General features: G+C 38.4%; 1 protein-coding gene across 4 annotated transcripts in view; it reads left to right on the top strand.

Moving 5' to 3' along the window:
• Positions 1-17,469, top strand: part of LOC148007681 (uncharacterized) — a 164,355-nt gene extending 146,886 nt beyond the window's left edge. For 2 of the 4 annotated variants that reach the window (XR_015646552.1, XR_015646550.1), the window contains 2 exons: positions 13,994-14,112; positions 16,303-17,469. The gene's annotated coding sequence lies outside the window, so the exon portion shown is untranslated. Of the gene's footprint in view, positions 1-13,993; positions 15,973-16,302 lie in introns of those variants that run through there. The other 2 variants (XR_015646548.1, XR_015646546.1) reach the window with 2 other exon arrangements.
• The last annotated feature ends 891 nt before the right edge of the window (positions 17,470-18,360 follow it).

The following is an 18,360-nucleotide window of genomic DNA, read 5'->3' as shown; positions in this document are numbered from 1 at the left end:
TTATGTAAGGTAGAATGAAGCACCTGTCTCAGTGTGGATTCTACTCCCATGAAACTGTACTGGAACAAAGCAGTTTTTGATATCAGAAAATTTGTCAACTGGAGAGAGCTTCTTAGTGAGGTAGATCATATTCAGTTCCAGTTTTAGTGGTTGGATGCCAAATACTTTTTTTAATCTTTTTTCCCTTTTTTTCTTTATTAACTTGAGTATTTCTTATTTACATTTCGATTGTTATTCCCTTTCCTGGTTTCCCCCCAACAATCACACTCACTGGGGGTTCAGTCTTAGCAGGACCAAGGGCTTCCCCTTCCACTGGTGATCTTACTAAGATATTCATTGCTACCTATGAGGTTGGAGCCCAGGTTCAGTCCATGTATAGTCTTTGGGTAGTGGCTTAGTCCCTGGAAGCTCTGGTTGGTTGGCATTGTTGTTCATATGGGGTCTCAAGCCCCTTCAAGCTCTTCCAGTCCTTTCTCTGATTCCTTCAACGGGGGTCCCGTTCTCAGTTCAGTGGTTTGCTGCTGGCATTCACCTATGTATTTGCTGTGTCTCTCAGGAGAGATCTACATCCGGTTCCTGTCAGCCTGCACTTCTTTGCTTCATCCATCTTGTCTAATTGGGTGGCTGTATATGTATGGGCCAGATGTGGGGCAGGCTCTGAATGGGTGTTCCTCCTGCCTTTGTTTTAATCTTTGCCTCCCTATTCCCTGCCGAGGGTATTCTTTTTCCCCTTTTTAAGAAGGAGTGAAGCATTCACATTTTGATCATCCGTCTTGAGTTTCATGTGTTCTGTGCATCTAGGTTAATTCAAGCATTTGGACTAATAGCCACTCATCAATGAGTGCATACCATGTGTGTTTTTCTGTGATTGGGTTACCTCACAGAGGATGGTATTATTCAGTTCGTGCTCCACTATGTTCATAGCAGCCTTATTTATAATAGCCAGAAGCTGGAAAGAACCCAGATGCCCTTCAACAGAGGAATGGATACAGAAAATGTGGTACATCTACAAAATGGAATATTACTCAGCTATCAAAATAATTTTGACCTGCAAACCTGTGCAGAACCTAGGCATGGCTTCCTGATTTATATGAGTCAATATGTGTATCAGTCCTGTTGTATCTGGACATTATTAACGTGCTTGCATTCCTCCCAGCACCACTGTGCTTTACAACATTTCTTCCATGCCTTCTACAAAACTTTCCTGAGCTATGAAGGAAAAGATTAGATGGCAATGACTCATTTATGATAGTATGATCCAAGGTCTTTTGCTCTGCATATTGTGGAGATATGGTTCTCTATAACTGGCTCCATCTATTGTATATGCTAGCTTTGTGTTAATAGGAGAGCAGTATATTGACATATGGGCAAAAAAGAATGTTATTAGGAATCATTTTGTACCTACATTTCTATAGCAAACAATAATACCTGCTTTAATCCTTAAACTCCAGTGTTTTGTCATGAGCACAAAGGTAGAAATGTGTTCTGTCTCATTGTGTATGTCTCAAATCCAGTCAGATAGTATTGTTTACTCCATTGATGGTGCCACTATTGCAGCAGTGTATCCTGTAGGCAGCTGACTGTGGTAGGTCAAGTAGTATAGAGGTGGGTTGGTGTTTAAGTTTTCCCTCCGTAACCATGCCAAACACATTTCAGAACCAGCAACACTATTCAGGAGGTAAAGGTTTTAGTTAGGCACCTGTTTGTCTTCTCTATGTTCAAAAAATGTAGGTGTTGTGTTCAACAGTAGAGCTATCATGAGTTGTATGGAGCATTCAGGAGCTTAGGCAATAGTTTGAAGTGATTGGAGTATTACAATGAGGACACATTGTCCAAATAAAAATATAGTAGATAGAGCCAATACATGGGGTTGGAGAATTCATTTGGTGGGAAGAGATGTCTAATTCGGTCATTCTCTCCCATTATTTTTTATTTCCTTTAGACATTTTATTTATGTTATATATTAAGAACTGATCTGACTCAAAGTTTTAGCTTTCCCCCTTAGTATTTCACAGTGTCTTCTTCATTCCCCAATCTCCATTTAATTGCTGCATTCCAATGTCATTCCAAATTATCACAATAATTATTCATATTATTTCTCAATTGTCACAAAATCCTTCCCTCCATCCTAATTCTTGTATGCTGTTGTCAAGTCGTAAAACATCCAAATATAAACTATACAGACTGTTTTGTCTTTAAGGTTCTGGATAACTCACAATGAGGTTTGCTGTTGTTGTTGTTCCATCCATTTAACTATGAGATCCATTACTTCATTTTTAATAGCCTAGTAATATTTCATTTTGTAATATACCATATTTTTATTAATTTCTCCACTATGGAAAGGTAGGCTATTTCCTATTTATAACTAATATGACTATAGCCACAAAGAATAGGAACTAGTAAGTATGTCTATAATATGATATGGATTCACATCAATTTATAATCAACAATGGTACACATGGAACTTGAGGTAAATCATTCCCAGGAAACCAAACTGATTTCCAATGTGGCAGTAAAAGTGTGTTTTTTTCACCAGCAGTGGGTGAGATTTCTTATTACTCATCATCCTAGTCAGCATGTGTGCTCTTCACGATCCCAATTAATGAAAAATAAAATTTCAACATGATTACAATGTGCATATTAATGATTACTAAGGATGGTGAACTTTTCCTTAAATGAAAACAGCATTTGAATGATTAATTATGGGTAATTAGAGGAAAAAAATTTGTCCTTGTATACCAAAAGGATAAGTAAGTAAAAGGCATGGAAATTGGGGTACAGAAGACAATGGAAAGATTAGTATTCAGAGATAAACCATAGCAAATAGAGGACACTAAACCATTGAAACATACTTTAAAAGAGTATATTAATCTATTTCAACACATAGACACACACACACACACACACACACACACACACACACACACCCAATTTTGTGGTTTCATCAGTATAAAAAATCCATCCAGATATGAATACGAATATGTTAATAAATTTAAGAAACATTTAGTTCATGGGTAGGGATATGAAAATATGAAGCAGATATTTAATAGGGAAAAGAAAATAAAAATATGATAATAGTCAAATCAGCCTACTACAAATGAAATTGTCATTAAAAATGTATTCTCATGGATGAAGTCCCTTTGGTACTCATAGATCTTAGACACATAATACATTTGCCCTTAAAAATCTCAAGCCAAGGTATGACTGAAAGAGTTTTTACATCTGTGCTCACAGAGCCATCTAGCTTTAAACAAAAGAAGATGGAAAACTCTATAAAAGTTTCAGGTTTTTGTTGTTGTTGTTGTTTTGTTTTGTTTTGTTTTTTACATTCCAGGTTATATTCTCTTCCTTGTCCACACACGCCCCTGAGAGTTCCACATCCCATATTTCCTCCCTCCCCTTCCTCCACTTTTCAAGAGGATGTCCCAACCCTACCCAACCCACCAGAACTCTAAACTTCCTGGGGCCTCTAGTCTCAGGAGGATTAGGTGCACCTTCTATGACTGAACCCAGACACAGGAGTCCCCCGTTCTATATGTGTTGGAGGCCTCATCTCAGCCGGTATATGCAGCCTGGGTATGATCCAGTGTTTGAGAGATCACAAGGGTCCAGGTTATCTAAGACCGCTTGTCCTCCTACAGGGTTGCTCTCCTCCTCAGCTTCCTCCAGCTTTTCCTTAATTCAATCAGAGAGGTCATGCTTCATTTGTTGGGTGCACATATCGGTATCTGACTCTTTCAGCTGCTTGTTGGGTCTAATGAAGGGCAGTCATGATTGGTCCATTTTTGTGAATGCCCCAATGCCTCCGTAATTTTGTATGGTTTGGGGCCTCCCCTTGAGCTGGATCCAACTTTGGGCCTGTCAGAACACAGAGGTACCCAAGGATACAATATAACTGTTTTTTTCTTAATGGATTTAAAGGATGATCTCAAAGTTGAAACCTATGCTTTAATTTCTTTTTTTATTTTATTTTATTTTTTTTATTATTAACTTGAGTATTTCTTATATACATTTCGAGTGTTATTCCCTTTCCCAGTTTCCGGGCAAACATCCCCCTCCCCCCTCCCCTTTCTTATCGGTGTTCCCCTCCCCACCCTCCCCCCATTGTCCCCCTCCCCCCAACAGTCTAGTTCACTGGGGGTTCAGTCTTAGCAGGACCCAGGGCTTCCCCTTCCACTGGTGCTCTTACTAGGATATTCATTGCTACCTATGAGGTCAGAGTTCAGGGTCAGTCCATGTATAGTCTTTAGGTAGTGGCTTAGTCCCTGGAAGCTCTGGTTGCTTGGCATTGTTGTACTGAGAATAGGACCCCCGTTGAAGGAATCAGAGAAAGAACTGGAAGAGCTTGAAGGGGCTCGAGACCCCATATGTATAACTATGCTTTAATTTCTACTAGGGATATCTAATGTACACTCTTCTTCAACGACGTAGAAAGAATGACACAGTACCCTGTTTTCTGCCACATCACATTATACACAAGTCATCACATTTGTTAAAGATCAATGAAAATCCTCGGAGGCTGCCTGAGAGAAATAATGGAAGAAGAGAAATATTTTGCCATGAGTACATACATAGTAAAAATTTAAAAGTTTACTTAATTAATTGACCATTATTATGTGTGCAATATTTATTTTTCATTTTGTATGGTGTACTCTCACAAATATTCTTCATATCAGTTACACTACATTTATAGAACTAAAAGGACTTTACTAGGTGAAGTCTTGAAGATGTGAAAGTGGCAACACACAGCCAACAAGGATGGGACAGTATTTCTGGCAACAGTAATTGAAGATAAGTCCGTTAATGATAACCATTAACACTTTTAGATTGCCCCAGCACTCGTACTAGTTTTCATTAGCACTCACTAATTAGCTCTTTTTAATTGTGTTGTGGGTCTTTCTGAAAAGAAGACAGTTGTCCTATTTCCTACTGAATGCAGAAAGTGCTGAGAAGTCAACATGAAGGCGGTCCATTCCTCTTGAATTTTCTTTTGTTTTGCATGTAGGATAAAGCTTTTCCACTTTAAATATACAACTCTTTAATTGCTCCTCATGGGGTTATTGCTTATTAACGTCTTCAATATGTATCCCAGCAGAAAAAAAATTCTATTTATTTTCCTTGTTGATGTTGAACTTTTCCTATGTAAATTTCTTATTTTTACTCATTCATTTTTATTGGATATTTTATTTATTTGGATTTCAAACATTAACTCATTTCTAGGTTTCCACTCTGCAAAACCCTATACCATTACCCGTGCCCTGCTTCTATGAGGGTGTTCTCCCATTGACTCACTCACTTCTACCTCTCTGTCCTGGCATTCCCCTACACTGGGGCATCTAGCCTTCACAGGACCAAGTGTCTCTCCTCCCATTGATGCCAGATAAAGCCACCCTCTACTCAATATGTGGCTGGCGCCATGAGTCCCTCAGTGCATAACTTTGGTTGGTGGTATAGTCCCTGGGAGTTCTGGGGGGCTCCGGTTGGTTGAGATTTTTGTTTTTCCTAGGGGGTTGCAAGCTTCTTCACCTCCTTCAGTACTTTCCCTAACTCCTCAATTGGAGTCCCATTGCTCAGTTCAATGGTTGGGCGGAGGCATCTGCCTCTGTTTTTGTAATTCTCTGGCAGAACCTCTCAGGAGACATCTCTGTCAGGTTCCTGTCAACAAGCACTTCTTGAAATCAGCAATAGTGTCTGGGTTTGATATCTGTATATGCAATGGATCACCAGCAGGGTCAGATACTGCATGGCCTTTCCTTCAGGCTTTGCTCCACACTTTGTCCATGTATTTCCTCTAGACAATAGCATATCTGGTTTAAAATTTGAAGATGAGTGAGTGAATCCATCCCCCAACTGGGACCTTGCCTAACCTCTGGATATAGACTCTGCAGTTTCTTCCTCCCTTTGTTGGACAGTTTAGCTAATCTCGTCCCCTTTGAGTCCTGGAAACCTCTTGCTTTTCCGGCATCTGGGACTTTTTGGTGGCTACCTACAGATCCCCATCCTCCATTGCTCTACACATCTGTTCAATTTCCTGACATTCTACAAATCATCCTGGTCTCCTCCTATACCTGATCCTGTCCCAATTTTTCTTTTCCTCTCCTCTTTTCCTTCCAGTAGCTGGTAAGGTAATTATGTTTTCTAGGATAAACATAACTCGATTTCTAAGGTGTCTTTTTCATTGCATATATATTTATAAAATATATGGGCTTAAACCAAAATATTGAAATCTTGATCTTGAGTGTTAGTAGTATTCAATTTCTGTTGTTGTACATTCAGGATTTTCTATTATTTGTTTTAAAATTATTTTCTCATTCATTAAATACCCTGTAGAGTGTATCCTCTTTCCTCTTCATCCAGTCCTTTCCCATAACTTTACTGTCATCCAAATACACTTCTCCAAAATAACCTTCAAAAAAAGGCGAGTTTCCTTGAGACTAATGAACTAAACCTAGCATAGAATGTTACAATAAAACTAGGAACAATTATTTTCATCAAGACTGAGTGATTCAAACAACAGTGATTTAATTCTTTTGGATGAACTAATTCAGCCTCTCATTCCTTCATACTGAATTTATTGTGGCCATATCAGGTACTAGATATCCTGAACAATAGACATTCCCGAATTCCAGGGGAATATTTCTCAGCCATGGCCCTGATTCAATCACTTGTACGCCATTCACTTTCCCTGCAATCAAGGAAAAAACAATTCCTGCTATTGGATTTGAATTTGAGCATTATGTTAATTTCATATTCCTTGAAAATATATGTTTGCTGTTTTTATTGTTATCAGAATACATTTCTCAGTACATCCTCACCAGCATATTTGAAACAATAAGGTTCACTGACATCTGTGCTTTATATTTGTACCCTATAGCTCTTGATCACCTCTGTGGACTGTCATAATCTCTATTAATCAGCCTTGTTTCCTCAGAGTAATTTTGTGCTTTATATCAGAGGGGCACCTGGAAACCAGGAAGAAAAAAGTGGTAACCTGGAGTATTGATTCGCAGTGCCTATTTTGGGCTGATTTGTTAGTAATATCTTCTCAGCTGATCTAATTACTCTAGTGGCTAACATCTTCATAATCTAATGTATCTTCAGGCTCATCTTGTCTAGAATCTTTCTCCCTGTCTCTCCTTTCTCTCTTTCTCTCTCTCATCTACTTTCTCTGTATCTCTCTATGTCTATCTATATCTCTAATTTCTTTTTCCCTGCATTAAATATAAATGCAGAGATAAAGAGGAATGCATTGTAGTTCTTGCTCAGTCTCTTAGCCTGAATCCTCCAGAATTCCCTTTCCACATGAGATAAACTTTGTTTCCTGGATGTACTAGAGAAATTTTCAATTCACAAATTTCAATACTGAAGCCACTAATTTGACACCCTTGCTATGTTGGCAGTGAATGCTGGCCATTTTGCTCTTAATAATGAATCAGTTGTAATACAGAGGAGTCCAAAATCAAAGAGGTAATATCTCTGGGAAGTGATGCTTTGGGGGTCAGCATGAAACTTTGTTCAAAAATGATGAGGTAGTAAGTATTTAGGTAGTAACATTTTATGAAGGCATGGAGACTTCATGGAAAGCCACTGAGGCTTGTCACTGGCGGGTGCAGGGGTGGTATGGATAGATTTCCTGAAGACATGCAAGAAGAGGTTATTGTCAAATGTTAAAACCCAGTTGCTGCAATGTACCCCAGTATTTGGGGGATGCAAGAATAATAGGATAACCAGAACAATCAGCAGCCACCATGGTGAGGAAAAAGCCATAGCTATATACATTAAAATACTAGCTGTACAGGTTCTGTAGTAGTATGAGATAGAAAACTTTACCGATTGCCTTAAAAGATATCACAAAATAATAAGTGGGTCACAAATATTAATAGATTGAAGTATAAACGATGCTGATGTTTCATTTTATTGCTTCATATTTTTGCTTGATTCTTCTCTTTTGAAGAAAAGGAAGTACTTCGAACAAAAGAATAACAATGGCTCATGTTCTAAGATAAAGAATTTATAAATAGGACCTTGAGGGAAAGCAAAGAGAATTTTCAACTGGACATAACTGCAACCCATAGATTGGGAAAAGTTCTTCAGCAACTGGGCATCTAATACAAGGTTAATATTGAAAATATACATTAACCAAGACATTAGACTCAATAATCCTATTTAAAATACTAATTATTCATTTAATATAATAATAATTTAAAATAATCCTATTTAAAATTGAGGTAGAGAGCTAAACAAAGAGTACTTAACTTGGGAATCTCAAGTGGTTTAGAAGCTCCTACATAAATGTTCAACATCCTTAGTCATCAGGGAAATGGTAATCAAAATGATGCTGAGATTCCACCTTATACCAATCATAATGACTGAGATCAACAACTCAGGTGACAGCAAATGCAAGCAAGGGTGTGGAGAAAGAGAAAAACTCATCCATTGCTGGTGTGACTGCAAGCTGTTTAAACGACATTGGAAATCAATCTGGGAATTACTTAGAAAATTGGACACAGTTCAAAATGAGGTTCCAACGATAACACTCCAGAGCTTATACCCAAAAGATGTGCCAATATATAATAAAGGCAAATGCTCTACTATGCTCCTAGCAGCTTTATTTATAACACCAGAAGCTGGAAAGAACCCAGATGTTGGTCAACCGAGGAATCGATACAGAAACTCTTTTCTATTTGCACAATGGCGTACTGCTCAGATATTAAAAACAATAACTTCATGAAATTCATAAGCAAATAAATGGAACTAGAAAATGTTATCTGGAGTATGGTAACCTACTCACAAAAGAACAAAAATGATATGCACTCACTGGTAAGTGGATATTTACACAAGTTGCAGAATATCCAAGATACAGTTAATATACCATATGAAACTCAAGATGAAGATAGACAAAAGTTTGGATGCATCAGTCCTTATTAGAAGGGGGGACCCAATACTCATGGTAGGGAGTACAATGACAATAAGGGAGCAGGGAATGAGGGAAAGGCCATGCAGATACTGCCCAGTCTGTGGATCCATCCCATATGCATCCACGGAACCCAGTCACTACTGCTGTGGCCAAGAGAAGCTTGTGGACAGGAGCCTGATATGAAAGTCTCCTGAGAGGTTCTGCCAGAGCCTTGCCTATGCAAATTAATATTCTTGTGGCTAACCATCATACTAAGCAGGGACCCCACTGAAGGCATTAGAGAAAGGACTGAAGGAGCTGATAGGGTTTGAAACCACGTAGGAAGAACAACAGCCAACCAGACAACCCAGAGTTTCCTCAGACTAAATCACCAACTTGGGTACCCATGATTTTAGCTGCCCATGTAGCAGAGGATAGAATTATCTTGCAATGACAGCAAGGATTCCTTGGTCCTCAGAGGGCACTTTTCCCTAGTGTAGAGGAATGCCAGGGTTTTGAGTTGTGAGAGGGCTGGTGGGAGGGTGAGCATCCCCATAGAAGCATTGGGATGGGCGATGGAAGAGAAGGGAACCAGGAAAGTGAATGATATTTGATATAAATACATAAACTATCCAATAAAAAGACAAAGAATATAAGTAATGTGTAAATGCAGAAAAGAATTAAAAAATAGCTCTCATGGTTTATTTCCTCACATCTGTAATCATATCCTTCAGGAGATATAAGAAAACTGATCACTACAATTTTTGGCTAGCCTAGGCTACAGAATGAGACTCTTTCTCAAAGTTCCAGAAATAAGGAAATGATGATCAAAAGAAGAAAGTATGTAAAGGCGAGGAGGAAGAAGAGAGGACTCCAATATTCAGATACAATGAAGAGCTCAAGAGACATGAGTTAAAAGATTATCCCATGTACACTAGAATTCTCTGCTATGAAAAAAAAGGGGGACATGGAAAACTGAGCATAATTAGAGTTCTCACAAGAAAAACGTAAACTATAGGTACACATTTTTTTTTATTCTCAGATAGTGTTTTATGTATCATTTGGGTCAATTTTATGATCTATTAATTCAATACTGCAACAATTCTTCTAACTGCCCATGTTAAGTAACCATGGAATTAGTCTCTTAGTCCCCTTCATTATACAGATATCGTAAGTAGGACATAGAAATTTTTATAAGTTTCAAAAATAATATTTCCAATTCTCTAACTGAAATAAAATGCAGAAATTACAAAGCCATGATATCTATCCACAGACTATCATAATATAGATTACCTCATACATCCTATACAGGTTTCTATTCTTAAATAATATTGAGATGGTTATTTTCTTTTTCAACTGGATGAGATTTAGAATCACCTGAGAGACAAGCTTCCATCATTACTGAGCAGGATTATCTTAACTTAATTTAGGAAGCAGAACCTCTTGTGGGCAACACAAAGTTGTGGCTCCTTAGCACTGGTATTTTCACTAACAAGTTGGCTTTATGTGTCCAAAGCAATAATTCTAAAACCCAAAGCTCACAGAAGGATGCTTTTAATAATATCAACAATCACTTCTTACTTTTATAATAGAAATTTTAATTTGTTTGAAAACACAGGTATTTTTTATGAGTTTTCAGCATCCGAATTCCACCTTGACACAGGATCTTTTTTTTAAAATTTTTTTATTATTTTTTTTATTAACTTGAGTATTTCTTATATACATTTCAAGTGTTATTCCCTTTCCCGGTTTCCGGGCAAACATCCCCCTCCCCCCTCCCCTTCCTTATGGGTGTCCCCCTCCCAACCCTCCCCCCCATTGCCGCCCTCCCCCCATAGTCTAGTTCACTGGGGGTTCAGTCTTAGCAGGACCCAGGGCTTCCCCTTCCACTGGTGCTCTTACTAGGATATTCATTGCTACCTATGGGGTCAGAGTCCAGGGTCAGTCCATGTATAGTATTTAGGTAGTGGCTTAGTCCCTGGAAGCTCTGGTTGCTTGACATTGTTGTACTTTTGGGGTCTCGAGCCCCTTCAAGCTCTTCCAGTTCTTTCTCTGATTCCTTCAACGGGGGACCTATTCTCAGTTCAGTGGTTTGCTGCTGGTATTCGCCTCTGTATTTGCTGTATTCTGGCTGTTGACACAGTATCTTGATAGCTGAAAAAAATTTACATGCATTTTCTTGTTTTCTAACCTTATGTAATTTTTATCTTTTGTCACTATTGTATAACATTTGTAATGTATACTAATCCATGATATAACTGCCTTAATCTTAATCTGCTCAGAGGTACATGAAGTAGGAAGGATTGCATTCAAAGCCAGTGTGTTCTACACAGGAAACTCCACATCTGAAAAGTGCTATTGATATAAACATTGCCTTTAAAAATATTAAATCAGCTTTGTCTTGTTAAGTACTCCCTCCCAGGCATCCTCTGACAACTTTGACAAATAAAAGACTGCTGCATTGTAGTTTTACTGCCTTTTTTCCTCCAACTAATCAGTATTTGATAGGTATCTTTAAAGTACAGGATGATAGACGATAGATATATGTTTTCAAGAAGATTTAAACTTCTCCAGCTTTGGCAGAACCTTCAGAGGGAGTGACCTGCAGTAGCACAGTCTGTTTATGGGTGGTCATCCCCTCCTCTCAGCATGGCATGTATTGATATGTTACCATATGTATCTGCTTATTGTTACATTGAATCAAATTTAGCCACACAGGTATAGTTTCTGAAAGTTCTGTCATGGGTATGAAGCAAGTTATTTCCATATATAGTCAGAGAAAACTTTTTTATTTTTGATCATTTTTTCTTTCCACAATTTTATAATGCACAGTACATGCTGTTCAAATATAAATCAGAGTTTGGTGTGTTTTAAAGCCAAGGATATATTTTGTGGATTGTGGTATGGTGTGGTGGGAGGACTTGCCTCAGCAAGCCCATACAGATTCATTCCTTCCTCAGAAGGAAGAGATATAGAACAGGTCTACTATAGGATAGAATTTACTTGGGCATAAGAAGGGGAGGTAGGTAGAAGTAGAAGGAGAGAGAGAGAGAGAGAGAGAGAGAGAGAGAGAGAGAGACAGAGACAGAGACAGAGACAGAGACAGAGACACAGAGAGAGAGACAGTGAGAGAGACGGAGACAGACAGAGACAGAGACACACAGAGAGAAAAAGAGACAGAAATAGAGAAACAGAGAGAGAGAGGCAGAGAGAGAAAGAGAGACAGAGAGATGAGGCCAGCCAACCACATGTGGAGAATGGAGAGAGGTAGAAGAGAGTCAGAGAAAGAGAAGAGAGGCCAAAAGTCCTATTTATTGCAAGCCAAGCCTACCTGGCTGTTGCTAACATCTGTTTGGTGGAGCCTAAAAGAAAGAACGTTAAGGTGCTAAAATACCTCCATTTTTGTCTAATAAAAAATAGGAGAAACTAGAAAGACATGATCGTGTATCAGCAATAGATTCAATGTGACCTTTGGCTGCTTCTTGCTGACTTTGGAGTTATGTGTCTCTAGGAAACCTAAGAAAATGGGGATAAAGATGTTGGTCAAGTCTTAGGAGATTTCTAAGTTTCCTTGCTGTTTGGGGTCTGTCCATTTGTAGTTTGGAAGGTGAAGGCCCAGAAAAGTGCTTGTTTCTATGAGAATAGGCTGGAGCTTCTGTGGGTTGCTCTCCTGGAGCTGTCCTGGATATAGAGTTTTAGTAAATGCCCGGATTCGTCAAAATGCTGAAACACGTGCCCTCATGTATGCCACCAGTCCCAACCACACACAAACATAGAAACCCACACACTTAACATGCATGCACACACACGCGCGCGCGCGCACACACACACACACACACACACACACACACACACACACACACGAGGTAGAAAATAAAGTTAAGTAAGTTTGGGGAAAAATAAGTTTTCATAAGTGTATATTTGAAACCCTTAAGTCTTGGTGGTTGAGATGAGAGTTTCAAATCCAGGGAACAGGAGAGGAATAGGGAACAGGTAGAAACTTGGCTATTGATTGGAAGATGGAGCCTGTTTGGTCCATGAGAGGTAGATCTGAGTGTGTTTCCCGGAGCGTATGAATTTACAAAAGAGATGCTTGTTAATACCATGAACAGTGTTTAAACTGAGATTAGGGAAGACAAAAGTCTTTTGGGAAGCATAAGGAGAAAGAAGGGCTTCTCTCTAGGAGAATGAAAAGGTATAAATTTAGTATAATGAAAAGCATTTAGGTGTGCATTAAAAAGTCAATCATAATTTGATGTTCTTGTGAATTTGATTGTTGATCACATGAATTTAGTGTATGAAACACTTCAAGTCTGTAGATAGAAGACAGCCAAAGGAAACTTAAATTTGTAACTTTGATAGATGATAGTTTAAATATAGCATGAGATACATTTTAAGTATATATTTAGAAGACAATCAAAGGAAACAAAATTTGAACTAGTGATTATTAAAGTTGGGTCATATAGTGGAATGTTTTACTATGGTTAGGCTAATTTATCAAAACACCCTTGATAAGAATTAAAATTTTAAACTGTTAAAGTCCTAATACAACAATGACATAGTAAGGGGAAGAAATATGAAATATTTAGTAACTGAAAACTGAGGTTAGGTAAGGAATTAGCAGAAGATTACATTTGTGTAAGTTCATCTGAACTTGTGTATCCTTTACCATGAAGTTTATGAGCAAGGCAAACTTTTGTATTTTAATAACAAATCTGATATTTTTAATTAGTTAGTGAATAGACTAATGACCAAATATATTAGTGGATTACCTTGGGGTAAGGGACTAGTTGTCTGTTTTTAGCTGTCACACTTTCATTAGTTTAGCTTCAATGTAATCAGAAATATGGGAAGAATAAATTATAATCTAGATGTATTATATTAATTAAAATGACATAGGTTAGTCTGTAGATCATTACCTAAACAGTTTTTCCAGGTCCCTGGGTTCTCCATCACAATTCATGCAAAGATATTCTGCCCATCAGTCTGGGAAGATGAGAGGCTCTCCTGTAGAGAAGGAATTTTGGAGCAATGACTCACCTTGTCCTAGGCAATATGAGACATTTAATTCTCTCGGTGTCCTCTGTTTGTCTACAGATTAAGGTGAGCCCTGGCAGTAGGCAAGAAAATGACATCATCTCTCATAGTGGCCATCGTACTGCAATCCAGGTAGAGACACTTGTCGTTCTGACATCATCTTGGAGATCTTGTGCCAGGTATCTGTGATGATTTGGAGGTCTCTATCTGTCATAGTAAACTTAAACATTTTATGTTATATTAAGCAGATTTCTGACACGATTGAGAGGATCTGTTAAGTATATATGAATTAGACAATCTATGTCTGTTTTTAATTATTGGTTCTGACTAGTATCAAGGAAGCACAGAGATTATGACTTAATGTTTTGAGTAATAACAGCATCAAAACATTGGCTAAACACATATTTAAGGCAGTGATCATATTTACTGTTGTAAATCTTTAAATGAGTATTAAAATTATTTACCACAGCTAGACAGAAATAGTATGAAAACTTTATCTTTATTGTTAAGTGTCCATGGCATCTTTAATTCAGGCCGTTCTTGTAATGAGAGATGTCACATGAGGAATAAACAAAACAAAGATGGCAAATAGTCATGGGTTGCCTTCATCCACGATGGTGCTGAAGCAATAGCTTCACCTGTGTTTGTTAGATCTCTGAGCTGAATGACAGTTTCCTGTAGAAGCATGGCTATGTATCAGCAGAGGAAAACATGCAAAGATACAAATAGACATGATCTGTCTGGTGGCCAGGTCATTATTTTTTAATGTTAGGAGATTTCCTCCCTGTCACTTCAAGCAGCCTCTGCCACTGTGCGGTTCTAAGCAGCATGATCTAAGCAGTACAGTCTAAATGGTGGTGTGGCACTTCTGAGGCAGGCCAATGGAGCATCTCTGCTCCTCCTTCTCAATACAGAGTTGGGTTTTAGCTAGGGTATATCATAATGGAAAGAAATAAGAAATAAAAAATTCCAAGGAGGCAGAAATTTAAGACTTTCTGCTAGACCAAATAGCTGTCAACAGCAGTGAAACAAGACCTGGAGAGATAAAGGTTCAGGGAGCACAGAGCAAGCTAGTTGGATCAAGGAATAAATCGGTTGGGAGGGAAGGTGGGCAAAATCCTATACATAGAAACCTTCCATTTTTCACATTGCTGGTGAGAGTTGTAAAAGTTTTTCAATGTGCAGTTAAGAGGCCATTTAGAGTTATTACCTTTCAGGTATTGGAAACAAATTTGGAAGCCTTTAAGACCAGGAGACATCCCAGTACAGAGGTTAAAAATAACAATGAAGCCATTATTTTTGAGTGAGAATAGGAGTTATTAACCTTATTACTTCCAGAATCCAAATGATAAATTAAATATTAAGAATGGAATGAGCAACTAGACTATATTGTCAGGATATTAGGAGATAAACTAGGGGTTGAGCTGTGACCAACACCTGAGCTGTGGAGCCAGTGCCAAAGGTAGATTGATTTATCTAGGCCTAGCATTTTTCATCAGTGAGAGAGAAACCATCTTAGGAAGAGAAATAGAACTCACCCAAGGGTAGAAGTCCTAAGAGGAGGATTGAGCTAGAAAGGCCAATCTTGTAGGCTATGAATACCTCTGTTCCCAAGGAAACTAGAGGGGGTGGATGTGAGCTGAATAGAGACCAGTGGCCTTTTACCCTGACTAATGTGTGAGTGGTGGGAGGGCTTCTTTTGTGAGTGGTGGGAGGTCATCTTTCTAATTTGCCCCTGTTTGGGAAGAAAGGAATATCAAGACAATGGCTGGAAAGTGTGTGAGGTGGCAGGAAATGTGAACCTGCCAGTTTGCAAAACGAAGTTAGTACACCAAATGCTGTGTTTTATAAATCCAAGGATATATTTTTATGGAACACAGTTTTGTGTGATGGGATTCCTCAGCAGACCCATGCAGAGGCATCCATTCCTCCAAGGTAAGAGCCATAAGATGGGTCTAGTGTAGAATAGAGTTGTTTAGGGGCATGGGAAGTGTATGTGGGAAAACAGTAGAGACAAAGTAGAGGGTGGAGATAAGGGGAGGAGGAGGCTAGTCAGGAATACATCGAGGAAGGGGAGATGTAGTAATGGAGTGAGAGAAGAAAGTCAGGAAGAAAAAAAGGCATAGAGAGAGTCTAAACACTCCCTTTTATATCTAGCCAGGCCTACCTGGCAGTATGTAGGTAACTGTTGGGTAGGACCTAGAAGAAATGCTAAGGTGCTACACATTTATTAATTCCTTATTTATTTCCTATGTAGTCTTTAACTTGCAGAAAGGATATTGCTAAGTCATATTTTTATTTACTGGAAAATTATTGTGTAGGAACATTTAAAATCAGAAGCCTTTCTACATTTTTATTCTCATATTCAGCAGGCATTTATATCACCAAGGATTAAATGTGCATAGAAGAGACTGAGTGATGTTTCTGCTTATAAAAACAAGGGGTGCTTTACAAGATTTCCAAGAAATTATACCAGGAATTTTGAAACTACATGGAACTGCATTTCTGAAGAAATACACAGACTTTGGCATCAATATACTTCTACATTGTGTTCCCTAACAAACACACACACACAGGCACACACACACACACACACACACACACACACAGAGAGAGAGAGAGAGAGAGAGAGACAGAGACAGAGACAGAGACAGAGACAGAGACAGAGACAGAGACAGAGAGACAGAGAGACAGAGAGACAGAGAGACAGAGAGAGGCAGAGAGAAGAATATACAGACAGACAGAGGCTGAGAGACAGATAGAGAGAACGAGAGAAACAGAGAGAAATATACCTAAATGATTAAAAATAAAGTTACTAGGAAACCTGGGAATTTACCAAGAGTGAACAAAGAGCCCTACTTGAGAGACACGATACGGGATGCCTAAAGGTCTTGGATTGTAGAGTTCAAGGTATTCAACAACATAAAATAGGATTAAGAATCCCTTGCACAACTTCAGAGTTGTAATGTGTTAGTGGGCCCACTAACAGTGCTATCTCCACACTCTGCTATCAGATGTCTCTTTGGTGAAGAACTGCAGCTTCGATGGCATTGTGGGCCTACACTTTTACCAGGGTCCAAGTGTCTATTTGGCCTTGAAGTTCTCTGTTACCTTCAAAAATTCCACTAACAAAACTGCATTTGTCTCATTTATTACAACTGAGCCAATATCCAGAGACCTGGAGAGAGTCTTTGCCAACATCATTCCGGTAACTGAATCTCCAGAGCTGAAGTGAAAAAATGATAATTTTCAGATGCTCGAAGGGAAACTGATGTTGGAAAATGACTCCTTAACCATCAAATTCACCATATCCATTATCCATGTTGCTAAAATAAATGTAGTGATTGAAACCATAATAATGAATCTAGGTATCCATGGTGGCACCTGACTTTCCTTCTAGCATTTAAGAAGCCGAAGCTGTTGATCTCAGAGTTCAAAGCATGTCTGTTCTAAAATGTGAGGTACAAGTCCAGAAAATTCTAATGAGTAATACTCTGTTTTTAAAATAAACAAATAAAAGTAAATATAAAAGTATATCACAGCAATGTTTTTTTAAAACGGAGGGAAATAAATTTCAATACTGAAAGATAAACCAATTATTTTATTAAACAACAAATATTTTGTACATGGTAATGTTTTCATTTACATGAACACATAGGAAATTTTAAATTCCACCTAATCAAGTAAAACCTGAATAGTGCAGAATGTTTTAAGGGAGAATCTTTTATTCCTTAGTCATTTCTCATAATAGTACTACAAGTATAGAGAGCTTTTGTATGTTCCCTAGTTTCGGTTATGTTTTTCCTAAACACTCTTTCTTTCCTTTAGAAATCTAAAGATGAAAAAAAAAAGAAATCTAAAGATGACTATAAATCTCCATTATGTATCCCCGTTGCCCCGGAAATACATTAATTTTACTCCTAACTGATTTTTAAAGAGCTTGTGAAGATCCCCCTCTTCCATACTAGCAATAGGAAAGCCTAAAGCTCGTCACTTCCTCCTTATGTCGTTAGCTTTAGAAAAGATTTTGAATCCCTGGAGCCTGGAAACATGCACACATGTGTGACTGCATGGTTGTGCTGGCTCACAGGAACAGACTGGGGGTTGGGACTGTGATTAATCAAGTCAGTGCAGCAGGTTCAGTTCTGAGCAAAGCAGTCAAAGGTGCCTGTTACCTCCACCCTAGGAATGATCAGCAAGGCAGGGCAGCACCCAAGGTCAGCTCCCACTTTGATCCTGTGTTTTTTAGGTAGACATGATTTTTGCACATTGTTTCAAATATGTTGCAATTACAAAATTATTCTATATATCTCACGTCTTTGAAGGATCAGATCAGAAAACTATTACATGTGTACCTGACTTCATTTTTCCTGTCCTGTGTTCGGTTAGCTGCAGTGGCCCTCCCCTTGAGCCTGTGCCCTGTCATT

Source organism: Rattus norvegicus, chromosome 1, assembly GCF_021556685.1.
Source record: "Rattus norvegicus strain SHRSP/BbbUtx chromosome 1, alternate assembly SHRSP_T2T, whole genome shotgun sequence".
NCBI classification, from domain to species: Eukaryota; Metazoa; Chordata; class Mammalia; order Rodentia; family Muridae; genus Rattus; species Rattus norvegicus.
This window is presented reverse-complemented; position numbering and strand designations above follow the sequence as displayed.